This window comes from Carica papaya, chromosome 5 (genome assembly GCF_054855325.1).
Source record: "Carica papaya isolate Zhongbai chromosome 5, ASM5485532v1, whole genome shotgun sequence".
Taxonomy (NCBI): domain Eukaryota; kingdom Viridiplantae; phylum Streptophyta; class Magnoliopsida; order Brassicales; family Caricaceae; genus Carica; species Carica papaya.
This window is the reverse complement of record NC_142313.1, coordinates 28,283,482-28,303,462: the sequence shown is the minus strand read 5'-3', so window position 1 is coordinate 28,303,462 and position 19,981 is coordinate 28,283,482. Positions and strand designations below refer to the sequence as shown.

Here is a 19,981-nt window from a genome sequence, read left to right as displayed (position 1 = left end):
ATATCGATTAAAATGCCCATGATTCTTGACTCACATTTGCGTATAAACCAGCGGACCATAGTTCCAGTCGCGCGTAACGTCGAACGACCCATCTGAACAAAAATTGTTGCGATACGAGGACTTCCCAAGAGGTCACCCATCCGAGTACTACTCTCGCCCAAGCACTCTTAACTGCAGAGTTCTGATGGGATCCAGTGCATTAGTGCTGGTATGATGCCTCTTGTTTAATTTTGCGCTTCAAATACATACACTCCTTCTCTTTTCTTCCTCCTCCCGTCATTTGTTTCCTTGTGCGTGCGCACTACACCTCTCGTACTCGTTCTAATATCAAGTAAAATGCCATGAAGCCGTGACTCACATTTGCGAATGAACCTGCGGACCATAAATCAAGTCGCGCGTAACGTCGAAAGAATCATCTGCAAAAAGATGGGTGCAACACGATGACCTCCCAAGAAAATGGGTGAAATATAAGGACTTCGCAGGAGGTCATCCATCCGAGTACTTTTTTCGCCCAAGCACCCTTAACTGCGGAGTTCTGATAGAATCCGTTGCATTAGTGCTGGTATGATCCCTCATGTTTCATTCTGCACTGCAAATACATACACTCTTTCTCCTCCCATCCTCCCTCCCGTCATTTGTTTCCTTTTGCGTGCACTCTGCATCTCTCTTTCTCGTTCTAATATCAAGTAATATACCCCGGCACCGTGACTCACCTTTGCAAATGAACCTACGGTTTATAATTCCATTCGCGCGTAATGTCGAACAACCAATCCGAAAAAGAAATAGGTGCAACACGAGGGCTTCCCAGGTGGTCACCGATCCGAGTACTACTCTCACCCAAGCACACTTAACTGCAGAGTTCTGATGGGATCCGGGACTGTAGTGCTGGTATGATCGCACCTGTTTAAATTCGCGCTCCAAATACATACACTCCTTCTCCTTTCTTCTCCCTCCCGTCATTTGTCTCCTTCTGCGTGCGCACTGCACCTCTCGTTCTCGTTCAAATATCAAGTAAAATGCCACGGCACCGTGAACCAGCGAATGAACCAGCGGTTTATAATTGCATTCGCGCGTAATGCCGAGCGATCCATCCAAAAAAAAATGGGTGCAACATGAGGACTTCCCAGGAGGTCACCATAAATCAAGTCACGCGTAACGTCGAAAGAATCATCTGCAAAAAGATGGATGCAACATGAGGACCTCCCAAGAAAATGGGTGAAATATAAGGACTTCGCAGGAGGTCACCCATCTGAGTACTTTTCTCGGCCAAGCACCCTTAACTGCGGAGTTCTGATAGAATCCTTTACATTAGTGCTGGTATGATCCCTCATGTTTCATTTTGCACTGCAAATACATACACTCTTTCTCCTCCCATCCCCCCTCCCGTTATTTGTTTCCTTGTGCGTGCACTCTGCATCTCTCTTTCTCGTTCTAATATCAAGTAATATGCCCCGGCACCGTGACTCACCTTTGCAAATGAACCAGCGGTTTATAATTCCATTCGCGCGTAACGTCGAACAACCCATCCGAAAAAAAATAGGTGCAACACGTGGGCTTCCCAAGTGGTCACCCATCCGAGTACTACCCTCGCCCAAACACACTTAACTGCGGAGTTCTGATGGGATCCGGAGCTTTAGTGCTGGCATGATCGCACCAGTTTAATTTCGCGCTGCAAATACATACACTCGTTCTCCTTTCTTCCCCCTCCCGTCATTTGTTTCCTTGTGCGTTCACACTTCACCTCTCATTCTCGTTCTAATATCGATTAAAATGCCCCTGCTTCTTGACTCACATTTGCGTATAAACCAGCGGACCCTAGTTCCAGACGCGCATAACGTCGAACGACCCGTCTGAAAAAAATTGGTGCGACACGAGGACTTCCCAGGAGGTCACCCATCCGAGTACTAATCTCGCCCAAGCACACTTCACTGCGGAGTTCTGATGGGATCCGGTGCATTAGTGCTGGTGTGATCGCACCTGTTTAATTGTTGCGATACGAGGACTTCCTAAGAGGTCACCCATCCGAGTACTACTCTCGCCCAAGCACACTTAACTGCATAGTTCTGATGGGATCCAGTGCATTATTACTGGTATGATGCCACTTGTTTAATTTTGCGCTTCAAATACATACGCTCCTTCTCTTTTCTTCCTCCTCCTGTCATTTGTTTCCTTGTGCGTGCGCACTACACCTCCCGTACTCGTTCTAATATCAAGTAAAATGCCACGGCGCCGTGACTCACATTTGCGAATAAACCTACGGACTATAAATCAAGTCGCGCGTAACATCGAAAAAATCATCTGCAAAAAGATGGGTGCAACACGAGGACCTCCCAAGAAAATGGGTGAAATATAAGGACTTCGCAGGAGGTCATCCATCCGAGTACTTTTTTCGCCCAAGCACCCTTAACTGCGGAGTTCTGATAGAATCCGTTGCATTAGTGCTGGTATGATCCCTCATGTTTCATTCTGCACTGCAAATACATACACTCTTTCTCCTCCCATCCTCCCTCCCGTCATTTGTTTCCTTTTGCGTGCACTCTGCATCTCTCTTTCTCGTTCTAATATCAAGTAATATACCTCGGCACCGTGACTCACCTTTGCAACTGAACCTGCGGTTTATAATTCCATTCGCGCATAATGTCGAACAACCAATCCGAAAAAGAAATAGGTGCAACATGACGGCTTCCTAGGTGGACACCCATCCGAGTACTAATCTCGCCAAGCACACTTAACTGCAGAGTTCTGATGGGATCCGGGGCTTTAGTGCTGGTATGATCGCACCTGTTTAGTTTCGCGCTGCAAATACATACACTCCTTCTCCTTTCTTCCCCCTCCCGTCATTTGTTTCCTTGTGCGTTCACACTTCACCTCTTATTCTTGTTCTAATATCGATTAAAATGCCCCTGCTTCTTGGCTCACATTTGCGTATAAACCAGACGAGCGTAACATCGAACGACCCGTCTGAAAAAAAATTGGTGCGACACGAGGACTTCACAAGAAAATGGGTAAAATATAAGGACTTCGCAGGAGGTAACCCATGCTAGTACTACTCTCGCCCAAGCACCCTTACCTACGGAGTTCTGATAGAATCTGTTGCATTAGTGCTGGTATGATCGCACCTGTTTCATTCCGTGCTGATAATACATACACTCCTTGTCCTTCCCTCCCCTTCCCATAATTTATTTCCTTGTGCGTTCACACCGCACCTATCCTTCTCGTTCTAATATCGATTAAAATGTCCTTTCTTTTTGACTCACATTTGTGTATAAACCAGCGAACCCTAGTTCAAGTCGCGCGTAACGTCGAACGACCCCTCTGAAAAAAAATTGGTGCGACACGAGGACTTCCCAGGAGGTCACCCATCCGAGTACTACTCTCGCCCAAGCACACTTAACTGCGGAGTTCTGATGGGATCCGGTGCATCAGTGGTGGTATGATCGCACCTGTTTAATTTTGCGCTGCAAATACATAAACTCATTCCCCTTTCTTCCCCCACCCGTCATTTGTTTCCTTGTGCGTGCGCACTGCACCTCCCGTTCTCGTTCTAATATCAAGTAAAATTCTACAGCGTTGTGACTCACATTTGCGAATAAACTTGAAGACCATAATTCAAGCCGTGCGTAACGTCGAAAGAATCATCTGCAAAAAAATGGGTGCAACACGAGGACTTCACAAGAAAATGGGTGAAATATAAGGACTTCGCAGGAGGTAACCCATGCTAGTACTACTCTCGCCCAAACATCCTTACCTACGGAGTTCTGATAGAATTCGTTGCATTAGTCATGGTATGATCGGACCTGTTTAATTCCGCGCTGCAAATACATACACTCCTTCTCTTTTCTTCCCCCTCCCGTCATTTGTTTCCTTGTGCGTGCGCACTGCACCTCTCGTTCTCGTTCAAATATCAAGAAAAATGCCACGGCGCCGTGACTCACAATAGCGAATAAATCTGCAGACCATAATTAAAGTCGCGCGTAACGTCGAACGGCACATCTGAAAAAAAGAAAATGGGTGCAACACAAGAACTTCCCAGGAGGTAACCCATCAATGTACTACTTTCACCAAAGCACACTTAACTGCGGAGCTCTGATGGGATCCGGTGCATTTGTGCTGGTGTGACCGCACCTGTTTAATTTCGTGCTGAAAATACATACACTCTTTCTTCCCTCCCCCCCTCCCATCATTTGTTTCCTTGTGCGTTCACAATGCACCTCTCCTTCTCGTTCTAATATCTACTAAAATGCCCCTGATTCTTGACTCACATTTGCGTATAAACAAGCGGACCATAGTTCCAGTTGCGCGAAACGTCGAACGACCCATCTAAAAAAAAATTGTTACGATACGAGGACTTCCCAAGAGGTCACCCATCCGAGTACTATTCTCTCCCAAGCAAACTTAACTGCAGAGTTCTGATGGGATCCAGTGCATTAGTGCTGGTATGATGCCACTTGTTTAATTTTGCGCTTCAAATACATACACTCCTTCTCTTTTCTTCCTCATCCCATCATTTGTTTCCTTGTGCGTGCGCACTGCACCTCCCGTAATAGTTCTAATATGAAGTAAAATGCCACGGCGCCGTGACTCACATTTACGAATAAACCTGCAGACCATAAATCAAGTCGCGCATAACGTCGAAAGAATCATCTGCAAAAAGACGGGTGCAACACGAGGACCTCCCAAGAAAATGGGTGAAATATAAGGACTTCGCAGGAGGTCACTCATCTGAGTACTTTTTTCGCCCAAGCACCCTTGACTGCGTAGTTCTGATAGACTCCGTTGCATTAGTGCTGGTATGATCCCTCATGTTTCATTCTGCACTGCAAATACATACACTCTTTCTCCTTCCATCCCCCCTCCCGTCATTTGTTACCTTGTGCGTGCACTCTGCATCTCTCTTTCTCGTTCTAATATCAAGTAATCTGCCCCGGCACCGTGACTCACCTTTGCAAATGAACCAGCGGTTTATAATTCCATTCACGCGTAACGTCGAACAACCCATCCGAAAAAAAAATAGGTACAACACGAGGGCTTCTCAGGTGGTGACCCATCCGAGTACTACTCTCGCCCAAGCACACTTAACTGCGGAGTTCTGATGGGATCCGGAGTTTTAGTGCTGGTATGATCGCACCTGTTTAATTTCGCGCTGCAAATACATACACTCCTTCTCCTTTCTTCCCCCTCCCGTCATTTGTATCCTTGTGCGTTAACACTTCACCTCTCATTCTCGTTCTAATATCGCATAAAATGCCCCTGCTTCTTGACTCACATTTGCGTATAAACCAGCGGACCCTAGTTCCAGACGCGCGTAACGTCGAACGACCCGTTTGAAAAAAAATTGGTGCGACACGAGGACTTCCCAGGAGGTCACCCATCCGAGTACTAATCTCGCCCAAGCAGACTTCACTGCGGAGTTCTGATGGGATCCGGTGCATTAGTGCTGGTATGATCGCACCTGTTTAATTTTGCGCTGCAAATACATAAACTCCTTCTCCTTTCTTCCCCCTCCCGTCATTTGTTTCCTTGTGCGTGCGCACTACACCTCACGTTCTCGTTCAAATATCAAGTAAAATGCCACGGTGCCGTGACTCACATTTGCGAATAAATCTGCAGACCATAATTAAAGTCGCGCGTAACGTCGAACGGCACATCTGAAAAAAAGAAAATGGGTGCAACACGAGAACTTCACAAGAAAATGGGTGAAATATAAGGACTTCGCAGGAGGTAACCCATGCTAGTACTACTCTCGCCCAAGCACCCTTACCTACGGAGTTCTGATAGAATCCGCTGCATTAGTACTGGTATGATCGCACCTGTTTCATTTCGTGCTGAAAAGACATACACTCCTTCTCCTTCCCTCCCCCTCCCATCAATTGTTTCCTTATGCGTTCACACTGCATCTCTCCTTCTCGTTCTAATATCGATAAAAATGCCCCTGCTTCTTAACTCATATTTGCGTATAAACCAGCGGACCCCAGTTCCAGTCGCGCGTAACGTCGAACGACCCGTCTGAAAAAATATTGGTGCGACACGAGGACTTCCCAAGAGGTCACCCATCCGAGTACTACTCTCGCCCAAGCACACTTAACTGCGGAGTTCTGATGGGATCCGGTGCATTAGTGCTGGTATGATCGCACCAGTTTAATTCTGCGCTGCAAATACATAAACTCCTTCTCCTTTCTTCCCCCCTCCCGTCATTTGTTTCCTTGTGCGTGCGCACTGCACCTCTCGTTCTCGTTCAAATATCAGGTAAAATGCCACGGCGCCGTGACTCACATTTGCGAATAAATCTGCGGACCATAATTAAAGTCGCGCGTAACATCGAATGGCACATCTGAAAAAAGGAGAATGGGTGCAACACGAGAACCTCCCAGGAGGTAGCCCATCATTGTACTGCTTTCGCCAAAGCACACTTAACTGCGGACTTCTGATGGGATCCGGTGCATTTGTGCTGGTGTGACCGCACCTGTTTAATTTCGTGTTGAAAATACATACACTCCTTCTTCCCTCCCCCCCTCCCATCATTTGTTTCCTTGTGCGTTCACACTGCACCTCTCCTTCTCGTTCTAATATCGATTAAAATGCCCCTGATTCTTGACTCACATTTGCGTATAAGCCAGCGGACCATAGTTCTAGTTGCGCGTAACGTCGAACGACCCATCTGAAAAAAAATTGTTGCGATACGAGGACTTCCCAAGAGGTCACCCATCTGAGTACTACTCTCGCCCAAGCACACTTGATTGCAGAGTTCTGATGAGATCCAGTGCATTAGTGCGGGTATGATGCCACTTGTTTAATTTTGCGCTTCAAATGCATACACTCTTTCTCTTTTCTTCCTCCTCCCGTCATTTGTTTCCTTGTGCGTGCGCACTGCACCTCCCGTACTCCTTCTAATATCAAGTAAAATGCCACGGCGCCGTGTCTCACATTTGCGAATAAACCTGCGGACTATAAATCAAGTCGCCCGTAACGTCGAAAGAATCATCTGCAAAAAGATGGGTGCAACACGAGGATCTCCCAAGAAAATGGGTGAAATATAAGGACTTCGCAGGAGGTCACCCATCCGAGTACTTTTCTCGCCCAAGCACCCTTAACTGCGGAGTTCTGATAGAATCCGTTGCATTAGTGTAGGTATGATCCCTCATGTTTCATTCTACACTGCAAATACATACACTCTTTCTCCTCCCATTCCCCCTCCTGTCATTTGTTTCCTTTTGCGTGCACTCTGCATCTCTCTTTCTCGTTCTAATATCAAGTAATATGCCCCGGCACCGTGACTCACCTTTGAAAATGAACCAGCGGTTTATAATTCCATTCGCCCGTAACGTCGAACAACCCATCCGAAAAAAAATAGGTGCAATACGAGGGCTTCCCAGGTGGTCACCGATCCGAGTACTACTCTCACCCAAGCACACTTAGCTGCGGAGTTCTGATGGGATCCGGGACTGTAATGCTGGTATGATCGCACCTGTTTAAATTCGCGCTCCAAATACATACACTCCTTCTCCTTTCTTCTCCCTCCCGTCATTTGTCTCCTTCTGCGTGCGCACTGCACCTCTCGTTCTCGTTCAAATATCAAGTAAAATGCCACGGCACCGTGACTCACATTTGCAAATAAATCTGCGGACCATAATTAAAGTCGCGCGTAACGTCGAACGGCACATCTGAAAAAAAAAAATGGGTGCAACACGAGAACTTCCCAGGAGGTAACCCATCATTGTACTACTTTCGCCAAAGCACACTTAACTGCGGAGTTCTGATCGGATCAGGTGCATTAGTGCTGGTGTGACCGCACCTGTTTAATTTCGAGCTGAAAATACATACACTCCTTCTTCCATCCCCCCCTCTCATCATTTGTTTCCTTGTGCGTTCACACTGCACCTCTCCTTCTCGTTCGAATATCGATTAAAATGCCTCTGATTCTTGACTCACATTTGCGTATAAACCAGCGGACCATAGTACCAGTCGCGTGTAACGTCGAACGACCCATCTGAAAAAAAATTGTTGCGATACGAGGACTTCCCAAGAGGTCACCCATCCGAGTACTACTCTCGCCCAAGTACACTTAACTGCAGAGTTCTGATGGGATCTAGTGCATTAGTGCTCGTATGATGCCACTTGTTTAATTTTGCGCTTCAAATACATACACTCCTTCTCTTTTCTTCCTCCTCCCATCATTTGTTTCCTTGTGCGTGCAAACTGCACCTCCCGTACTCGTTCTAATATCAAGTAAAATGCCACGGCGCCGTCACTCACATTTGCGAATAAACCTGCGGACCATAAATCAAGTCGCGCGTAACGTCGAAAGAATCATCTACAAAAAGATGGGTGCAACACGAGGACCTCCAAAGAAAATGGGTGAAATATAAGGACTTCGCAGGAGGTCACCCATCCGAGTACTTTTCTCGCCCAATCATCCTTAACTGCGGAGTTCTGATAGAATCCGTTGCATTAGTGCTAGTATGATCCCTCATGTTTCATTCTGCACTGCAAATACATACACTCTTTCTCCTCCCATCCCCCCTCCCGTCATTTGTTTCCTTGTGCGAGCACTCTGCATCTCTCTTTCTCGTTCTAATATCAAGTAATATGCCCCGGCACCGTGACTCACCTTTGCAAATGAACCAGCGGTTTATAATTCCATTCGCGCGTAACGTCGAACAACCCATCCGAGAAAAAAAAGGTGCAACACGAGGGCTTCCCAAGTGGTCACCCATCCGAGTACTACTCTCGCCCAAGCACACCTAACTGCGGAGTTCTGATGGGATCCGGGGCTTTAGTGCTGGTATGATCGCACCTGTTTAATTCCGCGCTTTAAATACATACACTCCTCCTTTCTTCCCCCTCCGTCATTTGTTTCCTTGTGCGTTCACACTTCATCTCTCCTTCTCGTTCTAATATCGATTAAAATGCCCCTGTTTCTTGACTCACATTTGCGTATAAACCAGCGGATCGTAGTTCCAGATGCGCGTAACGTCGAACGACCCGTCTGAAAAAAAATTGGTGCAACACGAGGACTTCCCAGGAGGTCACCCATCCGAGTACTAATATCGCCCAAGCACACTTAACTGCGGAGTTCTGATGGGATCCGGTGCATTAGTGCTGGTATGATCGCACCTGTTTTATTTCGCGCTGCAAATACATAAACTCATTCCCCTTTCTTCCCCCTCCCGTCATTTGTTTCATTGTGCGTGCGCACTGCACCTCCCGTTCTCATTCTAATATCAAGTAAAATACTCTCATTTGTGAATAAACCTTAGGACCATAATTCAAGTCGCGTGTAACGTCGAAAGAATCATCTGCAAAAAAATGGGTGCAACACGAGAACAAGAAAATGGGTGAAATATAAGGACTTCGCAGGAGGTAACCCATGCTAGTACTACTCTCGCCCAAGCACCCTTACCTACGGAGTTCTGATAGAATCCATTGCATTAGTGTGGTATGATCGCACCTGTTTCATTTCGCACTGAAAATACATACACTCCTTCTCCTTCCCTCCCCCTCCCATCAATTGTTTCCTTGTGCGTTCACACTGCACCTCTCCTTCTCGTTCTAATATCGATTAAAATGCCCCTGCTTCTTGACTCACATTTGTGTATAAACCAGCGGACCCGAGTTTCAGTCGCGCGTAGCGTCGAACAACCCGTCTGAAAAAAAATTGGTGCGGTACGAGGACTTCCCAGGAGGTCACCCATCCGAGTACTACTCTCGCACAAGCAAACTTAACTGCGGAGTTCTGATGGGATCCGGTGCATTAGTGCTGGTATGATCGCACCCGTTTAATTTCGCGCTGCAAATACATAAACTCCTTCTCCTTTTTTCCCCCTCCCGTCATTTGTTTCCTTGTGCGTGCGCACTGCACCTCTCGTACTCATTCTAATATCAAGTAAAATGCCACGGCGTCGTGACTCACATTTGTGAATAAATCTGCGGACCATAATTAAAGTCGCGCGTAACGTCGAACGGCACATCTGAAAAAAAGAAAATGGGTGCAACACGAGAACTTCCCAGGAGGTAACCCATCATTGTACTACTTTCGCCAAAGCACACTTAACTGCGTAGTTCTGATGGGATCCGGTGCATTTGTGCTGGTGTGACCGCACCTGTTTAATTTCATGCTGAAAATACATACACTCCTTCTTCCCTCCCCCCCTCCCATCATTTGTTTCCTTGTGCGTTCACACTACACATCTCATTTTCGTTCTAATATCGATTAAAATGCCCCTGCTTCTTGACTCACATTTGCGTATAAACCAGCGGACCCTAGTTCCAGACGCGCGTAACGTTGAACGACCCGTCTGAAAAAAAAATTGGTGCGACACGAGGACTTCCGATGAGGTCACCCATCCGAGTACTAATCTCGCCCAAGCACACTTCATGGCGGAGTTCTGATTGGATCCGGTGCATTAGTGCTGGTATGATCGCACTTGTTTAATTTTGCGCTGCAAATACATAAACTCATTCTCCTTTCTTCCCCCTCCTGTAATTTTTTTCCTTGTGCGTGCGCACTGCACCTCCTGTTCTCGTTCTAATATCAAGTAAAATGCTACAACGTCGTGACTCACATTTGCGAATAAACCTGAGGACCATAATTCAAGTCGTGCGTAACGTCGAAAGAATCATCTGCAAAAAAATGGGTGCAACACGAGGACTTCACAAGAAAATTGGTGAAATATAAGGACTTCGCAGGAGGTAACCCATGGTAGTACTACTGTCGCCCAAGCACCTTTACCTACGGAGTTCTGATAGAATCTGTTGCATTTGTGCTGGTATGATGCCACTTGTTTAATTTTGCGCTTCAAATACATACACTCCTTCTCTTTTGTTCTTCCTCCCGTCATTTGTTTCCTTGTGCGTACGCACTGCACCTCCCGTACTCATTCTAATATCAAGTAAAATGCCACGGCGCCGTGACTCACATTTGCGAATAAACCTGTAGACCATAAATCAAGTCGCGCGTAACGTCGAAAGAATCATATGCAAAAAGATGGGTGCAACACGAGAACCTCCCAAGAAAATGGGTGAAATATAAGGACTTCGCAGGAGGTCACCCATCCAAGTACATTTCTCGCCCAAGCACCCTTAACTGCGGAGTTCTGATAGAATCCGTTGCATTAGTGCTGGTATGATCCCTCATGTTTCATTCTGCACTGCAAATACATACACTCTTTCTCCTCCCATCCCCGCTCCCGTCATTTGTTTCCTTGTGCGTGCACTCTGCATCTCTCTTTCTCGTTTTAATATCAAGAAATATGCCCCGGCACCGTGACTCACCTTTGCAAATGAACCAGCGGTTTATAATTCTATTCCCCCTCCCGTCATTTTTTTCCTTGTGCGTTCACACTTCACCTCTTATTCTCGTTCTAATATCGATTAAAATGCCCCTGCTTCTTGACTCACATTTGCGTATAAACCAGCGGACCCTAGTTCCAAATGCGCGTAACGTCAAACGACCCGTCTGAAAAAAAATTGGTGCGACACGAGGACTTCTCAGGAGGTCACCCATCCGAGTACTAATCTCGCCCAAGCACAGTTAACTGCAGAGTTCTGATGGGATCCGGTGCATTAGTGCTGGTATGATCGCACCTGTTTAATTTCGCGCTGCAAATACATAAACTCATTCCCCTTTCTTCCCCCTCCCATCATTTGTTTCCTTGTGCGTGCGCACTGCACCTCTCGTTCTTGTTCAAATATCAAGTAAAATGCCACGGCGCCGTGACTCACATTTGCGAATAAATCTGTGGACCATAATTGAAGTCGCGCGTAACGTCGAACGGCACATCTGAAAAAAAAAAAATGGGTGCAACGCGAGAACTTCCCATGAGGTAACCCATCATTGTACTACTTTCGCCAAAGCACACTTAACCGCGGAGTTCTGATGGGATCCGGTGCATTTGTGCTGGTGTGACCGCATCTGTTTAATTTCATTCTGAAAATACATACACTCCTTCTTCCCTCCCCCCTCCCATCATTTTTTTCCTTGTGCGTTCACACTGCACCTCTCATTCTCGTTCTAATATCGATTAAAATGCCCCTAATTCTTGACTCACATTTGCGTATAAACCAGCGGACCATAGTTCTACTCGCGCGTAATGTCGAACGACCCATCTGAAAAAAAGTTGTTGCGATACGAGGACTTCCCAAGAGGTCACCCATCCGACTACTACTCTCGCCCAAGCACACTTAACTGCAGAATTCTGATGGGATCCAATGCATTAGTGCTGGTATGATGCCACTAGTTTAACTTTGCGCTTCAAATATATACACTTCTTCTCTTTTCTTCCTCATCCCGTCATTTTTTCCTTGTGCGTCTGCACTGCACCTCCCGTTCTCGTTCAAATATCAAGTAAAATGCCACGGCGCCGTGACTCACATTTGCGAATAAATCTGCGGACCATAATTAAAGTCGCGCGTAATGTCGAACGTCACATCTGAAAAAAAGAAAATGGGTGCAACACGAGAACTTTCCAGGAGGTAACCCATCATTGTACTACTTTCGCCAAAGCACACTTAACTGTGGAGTTCTGAAGGGATCCGGTGCATTTGTGCTGGTGTGACCGTACCTGTTTAATTTCGTGCTGAAAATACATACACTCCTTCTTCCCTCCCCCCTCCCATCATTTTTTCCCTTGTGCGTTCACACTGCACCTCTTTTTCTCGTTCTAAAATCGATTAAAATGCCCCTTTTTCTTGACTCACATTTGCGTATAAACCAGTGGACCATAGTTCCAGTCGCGCGTAACGTCGAACGACCCATCTGAAAAAAAATTGTTGCGATACGAGGACTTCCCAAGAGGTCACCCATCCGAGCACTACTCTCGCCCAAGCACGCTAAACTGCAGAGTTCTGATGGGATCCAGTGCATTAGTGCTGGAATGATCCCACTTGTTTAATTTTGCGCTTCAAATACATACACTCCTTCTCTTTTCTTCCTCCTCCCATCATTTGTTTCCTTGCGGGTGCGCACTGCACCTCCCGTACTCGTTCTAATATCAAGTAAAATACCACGGTGCCGTGACTCACATTTGCGAATAAACCTACGGACCATAAATCAAGTCGCGCGTAACGTCGAAAGAATCATCTGCAAAAAGATGGGTGCAACACGATGACCTCCCAAGAAAATGGGTGAAATATAAGGACTTCGCAGGAGGTCACCCATCCGAGCACTAATCTCGCCTGAGCACACATAACTGCGGAGTTCTGATGGGATCCGGTGCATTAGTGCTGGTATGATCGCACCTGTTTAATTTCGCGCTGCAAATACATAAACTCATTCCCCTTTCTTCCCCCTCCCGTCATTTGTTTCCTTGTGCGTGCGCACTGCACCTCCCGCTCTCGTTCTAATATCAAGTAAAATTCTACAGCGTCGTGACTCACATTTGCGAATAAACCTGAGGACCATAATTCAAGTCGCGCGTAACGTCGAAAGAATCATCTGCAAAAAAATGGGTGCAACACGAGAACTTCACCAGAAAATGGGTGAAATATAAGGACTTCGCAGGAGGTAACCCATGCTAGTACTACTTTCGCCAAAGCACACTTAACTGCGGAGTTCTGATGGGATCCGGTGCATTTGTGCTGGTGTGACCGCCCCTGTTTAATTTCGTGCTGAAAATACATACACTCCTTCTTCCCTCCCCCCTCCCATCATTTTTTTCCTTGTGCGTTCACACTGCACCTCTTTTTCTCGTTTTAAAATCGATTAAAATGCCCCTTTTTCTTGACTCACATTTGCGTATAAACCAGTGGACCATAGTTCCAGTCGCGCGTAACGTCGAACGACCCATCTGAAAAAAAATTGTTGCGATACGAGGACTTCCCAAGAGGTCACCCATCCGAGCACTACTCTCGCCCAAGCACGCTAAACTGCAGAGTTCTGATGGGATCCAGTGCATTAGTGCTGGTATGATCCCACTTGTTTAATTTTGCGCTTCAAATACATACACTCCTTCTCTTTTCTTCCTCCTCCCATCATTTGTTTCCTTGCGGGTGCGCACTGCACCTCCCGTACTCGTTCTAATATCAAGTAAAATACCACGGTACCGTGACTCACATTTGCGAATAAACCTACGGACCATAAATCAAGTCGCGCGTAACGTCGAAAGAATCATCTGCAAAAAGATGGGTGCAACACGATGACCTCCCAAGAAAATGGGTGAAATATAAGGACTTCGCAGGAGGTCACCCATCCGAGCAATAATCTCGCCTGAGCACACATAACTGCGGAGTTCTGATGGGATCCGGTGCATTAGTGCTGGTATGATCGCACCTGTTTAATTTTGCGCTGCAAATACATAAACTCATTCCCCTTTCTTCCCCTTCCGTCATTTGTTTCCTTGTGCGTGCGCACTGCACCTCCCGTTCTCGTTCTAATATCAAGTAAAATTCTACAGCGTTGTGACTCACATTTGCGAATAAACCTGAGGACCATAATTCAAGTCGCGTGTAACGTCGAAAGAATCATCTGCAAAAAAATGGGTGCAACACGAGGACTTCACAAGAAAATGGGTGAAATATAAGGACTTCGCAGGAGGTAACCCATGCTAGTACTACTCTCGCCCAAGCACCCTTACCTATGGAGTTCTGATAGAATCCGTTGCATTAGTGCTGGTATGATCGCACCTGTTTCATTTCGTGCTGAAAATACATATACTCCTTCTCCTTCCCTCCCCCTTCCATCAATTGTTTCCTTGTGCGTTCACACTGCACCTCTCCTTCTTGTTCTAATATCGATTAAAATGCCCCTGCTTCTTGACTCACATTTGCGTATAAACCAGCGGACTCCAGTTCCAGTCGCGCGTAACGTCAAACGACCCGTCTGAAAAAAAATTGGTGCGACACGAGGACTTCCCAAGAGGTCACCCATCTGAGTACTACTCTCGCCCAAGCACACTTAAATGCGGAGTTATGATGGGATCCGGTGCATTAGTGGTGGTATGATCGCATGCGTTTAATTCCGCGCTGCAAATACATAAACTCCTTCTCCTTTCTTCCCCCTCCCGTCATATGTTTCTTTGTGCGTGCGTTCTGCATCTCTCTTTCTCGTTCTAATATCAAGTAATATGCCCCGGCACCGTGACTCACCTTTGCAAATGAACCAGCAGTTTATAATTCCATTCGCGCGTAACGTCGAACAACCCATCCGAAAAAAAATAGGTGCAACACGAGGGCTTACCAGGTGGTCACCCATCCGAGTACTACTCTCGCCCAAGCACACTTAACTGCGGAGTTCTGATGGGATCCGGAGCTTTAGTGCTGGTATGATAGCACCTATTTAATTTCGCGCTGCAAATACATACACTCCTTCTCTTTTCTTCCCCTCCCGTCATTTGTTTCCTTGTGCGTTTACACTTCACCTTTCATTCTCGTTCTAATATCGATTGAAATGCCCCTGCTTCTTGACTCACATTTGCGTATAAACCAGCGGACCCTAGTTCCAGACGCTCGTAACGTCGAACGACCCGTCTGAAAAAAAATTGGTGCGACACGAGGACTTCCCAAGAGGTCAACAATCCGAGTACTAATCTCGCCAAGCACATTTAACTGCGGAGTTCTGATGGGACCTGGGGCTTTAGTGCTGGTATGATCGCACCTGTTTAGTTTCGCACTGCAAATACATACACTCCTTCTCCTTTCTTCCCCCTCCCGTCATTTATTTCCTTGTGCGTTCACACTTCACCTCTCATTCTCGTTCTAATATCGATTAAAATGCCCCTGCTTCTTGACTCACATTTGCGTATAAACCAGCGGACCCAAGTTCCAGACTTGCGTAACGTCGAACGACCCGTCTGAAAAAAAATTGGTGCGACACGAGGACTTCACAAGAAAATGGGTGAAATATAAGGACTTCGCAGGAGGTAACCCATGCTAGTACTACTCTCGCTCAAGCACCCTTACCTACGGAGTTCTGATAGAATCCGTTGCATTAGTGCTGGTATGATCGCACCTGTTTCATTTCGTGCTGAAAATACAAACACTCCTTCTCCTTCCCTCCCCCTCCCATCAATTGTTTCCTTGTGCGTTCACACTGCACCTCTACTTCTCGTTCTAATATCGATTAAAATGCCCCTGCTTTTTGACTCACATTTGCGTATAAACCAGCGGACCCTAGTTCCAGTCACGCGTAACGTCGAACGACCCGTCTGAAGAATAATTGGTGCGACACGAGGACTTCCCAGGAGGTCAACCATCCGAGTACTACTCTCGCCCAAGCACACTTAACTACAGAGTTCTGAAGGGATCCCGGTCTTTAGTGCTGGTATGATCGCACCAGTTTAGTTTCGAGCTGCAAATACATACACTCCTTCTCTTTTCTTCCCCTTCCCGTCATTTGTTTCTTTGTGCGTGCACTCTGCATCTCTCTTTCTCGTTCTAATATCGATTAAAATGCCCCTTCTTCTTGACTCACATTTGCGTATAAACCAGTGGACCCTAGTCTCAGTCGCGCCTAACGTCGAACGATCCGTCTGAAAAAATAATTAGTGCGACACGAGGACTTCCCAAGAGGTCTCCAATCCGAGTACTACTCTCGCCCAAGCACACTTAACTACGGAGTTCTGATGGGATCCGGTGCATTAGTGATGGTATGATCGCACCAGTTTAATTTCGCGCTGCAAATACATAAACTCCTTCTCCTTTCTTCCCCCTCCCGTCATTTGTTTCCTTGTGCGTGCGCACTGCACCTCTCGTTCTCGTTCAAATATCAAGTAAAATGCCACGACGCCGTGACTCACATTTGCGAATAAATCTGCGGACCATAATTAAAGTCGCGCGTAACGTCGAACGGCACATCTGAAAAAAAGAAAATGGGTGCAACACGAGAACTTCCCATGAGGTAACCCATCATTGTACTACTTTCGCCAAAGCACACTTAACTGCGGAGTTCTGATGGGATCCGGTGCATTTGTGCTGGTGTGACCGCACCTGTTTAATTTCGTGCTGAAAATACATACACTCCTTCCCTCCCCCCTCCCATCATTTGTTTCCTTGTGCGTTCACACTGCACCTCTCCTTCTCGTTCTAATATCGATTAAAATGCCCCTGATTCTTGACTCACATTTGCGTATAAACCAGCGGACCATAGTTCCAGTAGCGCGTAACGTCGAACGACACTTCTGAAAAAAAATTGTTGCGATACGAGGACTTCCCAAGAGGTCATGCATCCGAGTACTACTCTCGCCCAAGCACACTTAACTGCAGAGTTCTGATGGGATCAAGTGCATTAGTGCTGGTATGATTCCACTTGTTTAATTTTGCGCTTCAAATACATACACTCCTTCTCTTTTCTTCCTCCTCCCGTCATTTGTTTTCTTTTGCGTGCGCACTACACCTCCCGTACTCGTTCTAATATAAAGTAAAATGCCACGGCGCCGTGACTCACATTTGCGAATAAACCTGCGGACCATAAATCAAGTCACGCGTAACGTCGAAAGAATCATCTGTAAAAAGATGGGTGCAACACGAGGACCTCCCAAGAAAATGGGTGAAATATAAGGACTTCGCATGAGGTCACCCATCCGAGTACTTTTCTCGCCCAAGCACCCTTAACTGCGGAGTTCTGGTAGAATCCGTTGCATTAATGCTGGCATGATCCCTCATGTATCATTCTGCACTGCAAATACATACACTCTGTCTCCTTCCATCCCCCCTCCCGTCATTTGTTTCCTTGTGCGTGCACTCTGCATCTCTCTTTCTCGTTCTAATATCAAGTAATATGCCCCGGCACCGTGACTCACCTTTGCAAATGAACCAGCGGTTTATAATTCCATTCGCGCGTAACGTCGAACAACCCATCCGAAAATATATAGGTGCAACACGAGGGCTTCCCAGGTGGTCACCCATCCGAGTACTACTCTCGCCCAAGCACACTTAACTGCGGAGTTTTGATGGGATCCGGAGCTTTAGTGCTGGTATGATCGCACCTGTTTAATTTTGCTGCAAATACATACACTCCTTCTCCTTTCTTCCCCCTCCCGTCATTTATTTCCTTGTGCGTTCACATTTCACCTCTCGTTCTCGTTCTAATATCGATTAAAATGCATCTGCTTCTTGACTCATATTTGCGAATAAACCAGCGGACCCTAGTTCCAGACGCGCGTAACGTCGAACGACCCGTCTGAAAAAAAATTGGTGTGACACTAGGATTTCACAAGAAAATGGGTGAAATATAAGGACTTCGTAGGAGGTAACCCATGCTAGTGCTACTCTCGCCCAAACACCCTTAGCTACGGTGTTCTGATAGAATCCGTTGCATTAGTGTTGGTATGATTGTACCTGTTTCATTTCGTGCTGAAAATACATATACTCCTTCTCCTTCCCTCCCCCTCCCATCAATTGTTTCCTTGTGCGTTCACACTGCACCTCTCCTTCTCTTTCTAATATTGATTAAAATGCCTTGCTTTTTGACTAACAGTTGTGTATAAACCAGCGGACCCTAGTTCCAGTCGCGCGTAACGTCGAACGACCCGTCTGAAAAAAAATTGGTGCGACACGAGGACTTCCCAGGAGGTCACCCATTCGAGTACTAATCTCGCCCAAGCACACTTAACTGCGGAGTTCTGATGGGATCTGGTGCATTAGTGCTGGTATGATCGCATCCGTTTAATTCCGCGCTGCAAATACATAAACTCCTTCTCCTTTCTTCCCCCTCCCGTCATTTGTTTCCTTGTGCGTGCGCACTGCACCTCTCGTGCTCGTTCTAATATCAAGTAAAATGCTACGGTGCCGTGACTCACATTTGCGAATAAACCTGAGGACCATAATTCAAGTCGCGCGTATCGTCGAAAGAATCATCTGCAAAAAAATGGGTGCAACACGAGGACTTCCTAAGAAAATGGGTGAAATATAAGGACTTCGCAGGAAGTCACCAATCCTAGTGCTACTCTCGCCCAAACACCCTTAACTTGCAGAGTTCTGATAGAATCCGTTGCATTGGTGCTGGAATTATTGCTCATGTTTCATTCTGCGCTGCAAATACGTACACTTTTTCTCCCTCCATCCCCCCTCCCATCATTTGTTTCCTTGTGCGTGCACTCTGCATCCCTCTTTCTCGTTCTAATATCGATTAAAATGCCCCTGCTTCTTGACGCACATTTGCGTATAAACTAGTGGACCCTAGTTGCTGTCGCGCGTAACATCCAACGACCCGTCTGAAAAAAAAAATTAGTACGACACGAGCACTTCCCAAGAGGTCACCCATCTGAGTACTACTCTCGCCCAAGCACACTTAATTGCGGAGTTCTGATGGGATCCGGTGCATTAGTGCTACTATAATCGCACCTGTTTAATTTCGCGCTACAAATACATAAACTCCTCCGTTCTTCCCCCCCCGTCATTTGTTTCCTTGTGCGTGCGCACTGCACCTCTCGTTCTCGTTCAAATATCAAGTAAAAGGCCACGGCGCCGTGACTCACATTTGCGAATAAATCTGCGGACCATAATTCAAGTCGCGCGTAACGTCGAACGACACATCAGAAAAAAAGAAAATGGGTGCAACACGAGAACTTCCCAGGAGGTAACCCATCATTGTACTACTTTCGCCAAAGCACACTTAACTGCGGAGTTCTGATGGGATCCGGTGCATTTGTGCTGGTGTGACCGCACCTGTTTAATTTCGTGCTGAAAATACATACACTCCTTCTTCCCTCCCCCCTCCCGTCATTTGTTTCCTTGTGCGTGCACTCTGCATCTCTCCTTCTCGTTCTAATATCGATTAAAATGCCCCTGCTTCTTGACTCACATGTGCGTATAAACCAGTGGACCCTAGTTCCAGTCGCGCGTAACGTCGATCGACCCGTCTGAAAAAAAAGATTAGTGCGACACGAGGACTTCCCAGGAGGTCACCCATCCTAGTACTAATCTCGCCCATGCACACTTCATTACGGAGTTTTGATGGGATCCGGTGCATTAGTGCTGGTATGATCGCACCTGTTTAATTTTGCGCTGCAAATACATAAACTCATTCCCCTTTCTTCCCTCTCCCGTC

At 46.5% G+C, this 19,981-nt stretch overlaps 10 non-coding genes and 27 pseudogenes across 10 annotated transcripts; all 37 read right to left on the bottom strand.

The window, feature by feature from the left end:
• Positions 1–103: 103 nt before the first annotated feature.
• Positions 104–221, bottom strand: LOC148258647 (5S ribosomal RNA; annotated as a pseudogene).
• Positions 222–783: 562 nt separating this feature from the next.
• LOC148258646 (5S ribosomal RNA) lies at positions 784–902 on the bottom strand (annotated as a pseudogene).
• A 635-nt stretch (positions 903–1,537) lies between these two features.
• On the bottom strand, positions 1,538–1,656 carry LOC148258645 (5S ribosomal RNA). Its single transcript, XR_015819636.1, has one exon. It is a non-coding gene; the product is annotated as a 5S ribosomal RNA (ribosomal RNA).
• Positions 1,657–1,860: 204 nt separating this feature from the next.
• On the bottom strand, positions 1,861–1,979 carry LOC148258644 (5S ribosomal RNA). Its single transcript, XR_015820102.1, has one exon. It is a non-coding gene; the product is annotated as a 5S ribosomal RNA (ribosomal RNA).
• Positions 1,980–2,665: 686 nt separating this feature from the next.
• On the bottom strand, positions 2,666–2,783 carry LOC148258643 (5S ribosomal RNA; annotated as a pseudogene).
• Positions 2,784–3,326: 543 nt separating this feature from the next.
• Positions 3,327–3,445, bottom strand: LOC148258642 (5S ribosomal RNA). The gene has a single exon (XR_015819779.1). It is a non-coding gene; the product is annotated as a 5S ribosomal RNA (ribosomal RNA).
• Positions 3,446–4,008: 563 nt separating this feature from the next.
• On the bottom strand, positions 4,009–4,127 carry LOC148258641 (5S ribosomal RNA; annotated as a pseudogene).
• An 884-nt stretch (positions 4,128–5,011) lies between these two features.
• LOC148258640 (5S ribosomal RNA) lies at positions 5,012–5,130 on the bottom strand. Its single transcript, XR_015819769.1, has one exon. It is a non-coding gene; the product is annotated as a 5S ribosomal RNA (ribosomal RNA).
• A 205-nt stretch (positions 5,131–5,335) lies between these two features.
• LOC148258639 (5S ribosomal RNA) lies at positions 5,336–5,454 on the bottom strand. The gene has a single exon (XR_015820622.1). It is a non-coding gene; the product is annotated as a 5S ribosomal RNA (ribosomal RNA).
• Positions 5,455–6,017: 563 nt separating this feature from the next.
• On the bottom strand, positions 6,018–6,136 carry LOC148258638 (5S ribosomal RNA). Its single transcript, XR_015820322.1, has one exon. It is a non-coding gene; the product is annotated as a 5S ribosomal RNA (ribosomal RNA).
• A 210-nt stretch (positions 6,137–6,346) lies between these two features.
• LOC148258637 (5S ribosomal RNA) lies at positions 6,347–6,465 on the bottom strand (annotated as a pseudogene).
• Positions 6,466–7,348: 883 nt separating this feature from the next.
• LOC148258636 (5S ribosomal RNA) lies at positions 7,349–7,467 on the bottom strand (annotated as a pseudogene).
• A 208-nt stretch (positions 7,468–7,675) lies between these two features.
• On the bottom strand, positions 7,676–7,794 carry LOC148258635 (5S ribosomal RNA; annotated as a pseudogene).
• A 204-nt stretch (positions 7,795–7,998) lies between these two features.
• On the bottom strand, positions 7,999–8,116 carry LOC148258634 (5S ribosomal RNA; annotated as a pseudogene).
• Positions 8,117–8,677: 561 nt separating this feature from the next.
• LOC148258633 (5S ribosomal RNA) lies at positions 8,678–8,796 on the bottom strand. The gene has a single exon (XR_015819928.1). It is a non-coding gene; the product is annotated as a 5S ribosomal RNA (ribosomal RNA).
• Positions 8,797–8,997: 201 nt separating this feature from the next.
• On the bottom strand, positions 8,998–9,116 carry LOC148258632 (5S ribosomal RNA). The gene has a single exon (XR_015820563.1). It is a non-coding gene; the product is annotated as a 5S ribosomal RNA (ribosomal RNA).
• Positions 9,117–9,655: 539 nt separating this feature from the next.
• On the bottom strand, positions 9,656–9,774 carry LOC148258631 (5S ribosomal RNA; annotated as a pseudogene).
• A 209-nt stretch (positions 9,775–9,983) lies between these two features.
• Positions 9,984–10,102, bottom strand: LOC148258630 (5S ribosomal RNA; annotated as a pseudogene).
• Positions 10,103–10,307: 205 nt separating this feature from the next.
• LOC148258629 (5S ribosomal RNA) lies at positions 10,308–10,426 on the bottom strand (annotated as a pseudogene).
• A 1,040-nt stretch (positions 10,427–11,466) lies between these two features.
• On the bottom strand, positions 11,467–11,585 carry LOC148258628 (5S ribosomal RNA). Its single transcript, XR_015820636.1, has one exon. It is a non-coding gene; the product is annotated as a 5S ribosomal RNA (ribosomal RNA).
• A 209-nt stretch (positions 11,586–11,794) lies between these two features.
• Positions 11,795–11,913, bottom strand: LOC148258627 (5S ribosomal RNA; annotated as a pseudogene).
• Positions 11,914–12,116: 203 nt separating this feature from the next.
• On the bottom strand, positions 12,117–12,234 carry LOC148258626 (5S ribosomal RNA; annotated as a pseudogene).
• A 531-nt stretch (positions 12,235–12,765) lies between these two features.
• On the bottom strand, positions 12,766–12,884 carry LOC148258625 (5S ribosomal RNA; annotated as a pseudogene).
• Positions 12,885–13,119: 235 nt separating this feature from the next.
• Positions 13,120–13,238, bottom strand: LOC148258624 (5S ribosomal RNA; annotated as a pseudogene).
• Positions 13,239–13,471: 233 nt separating this feature from the next.
• Positions 13,472–13,592, bottom strand: LOC148258623 (5S ribosomal RNA; annotated as a pseudogene).
• Positions 13,593–13,795: 203 nt separating this feature from the next.
• On the bottom strand, positions 13,796–13,914 carry LOC148258622 (5S ribosomal RNA; annotated as a pseudogene).
• A 912-nt stretch (positions 13,915–14,826) lies between these two features.
• LOC148258621 (5S ribosomal RNA) lies at positions 14,827–14,945 on the bottom strand (annotated as a pseudogene).
• A 205-nt stretch (positions 14,946–15,150) lies between these two features.
• On the bottom strand, positions 15,151–15,269 carry LOC148258620 (5S ribosomal RNA; annotated as a pseudogene).
• Positions 15,270–15,473: 204 nt separating this feature from the next.
• On the bottom strand, positions 15,474–15,591 carry LOC148258619 (5S ribosomal RNA; annotated as a pseudogene).
• Positions 15,592–16,150: 559 nt separating this feature from the next.
• Positions 16,151–16,269, bottom strand: LOC148258618 (5S ribosomal RNA; annotated as a pseudogene).
• A 206-nt stretch (positions 16,270–16,475) lies between these two features.
• On the bottom strand, positions 16,476–16,594 carry LOC148258617 (5S ribosomal RNA; annotated as a pseudogene).
• A 209-nt stretch (positions 16,595–16,803) lies between these two features.
• LOC148258616 (5S ribosomal RNA) lies at positions 16,804–16,922 on the bottom strand (annotated as a pseudogene).
• Positions 16,923–17,801: 879 nt separating this feature from the next.
• Positions 17,802–17,920, bottom strand: LOC148258615 (5S ribosomal RNA). The gene has a single exon (XR_015820022.1). It is a non-coding gene; the product is annotated as a 5S ribosomal RNA (ribosomal RNA).
• A 556-nt stretch (positions 17,921–18,476) lies between these two features.
• Positions 18,477–18,595, bottom strand: LOC148258614 (5S ribosomal RNA; annotated as a pseudogene).
• A 563-nt stretch (positions 18,596–19,158) lies between these two features.
• On the bottom strand, positions 19,159–19,277 carry LOC148258613 (5S ribosomal RNA; annotated as a pseudogene).
• Positions 19,278–19,482: 205 nt separating this feature from the next.
• On the bottom strand, positions 19,483–19,601 carry LOC148258612 (5S ribosomal RNA; annotated as a pseudogene).
• A 205-nt stretch (positions 19,602–19,806) lies between these two features.
• On the bottom strand, positions 19,807–19,925 carry LOC148258611 (5S ribosomal RNA; annotated as a pseudogene).
• Between the last annotated feature and the right edge of the window lie 56 nt (positions 19,926–19,981).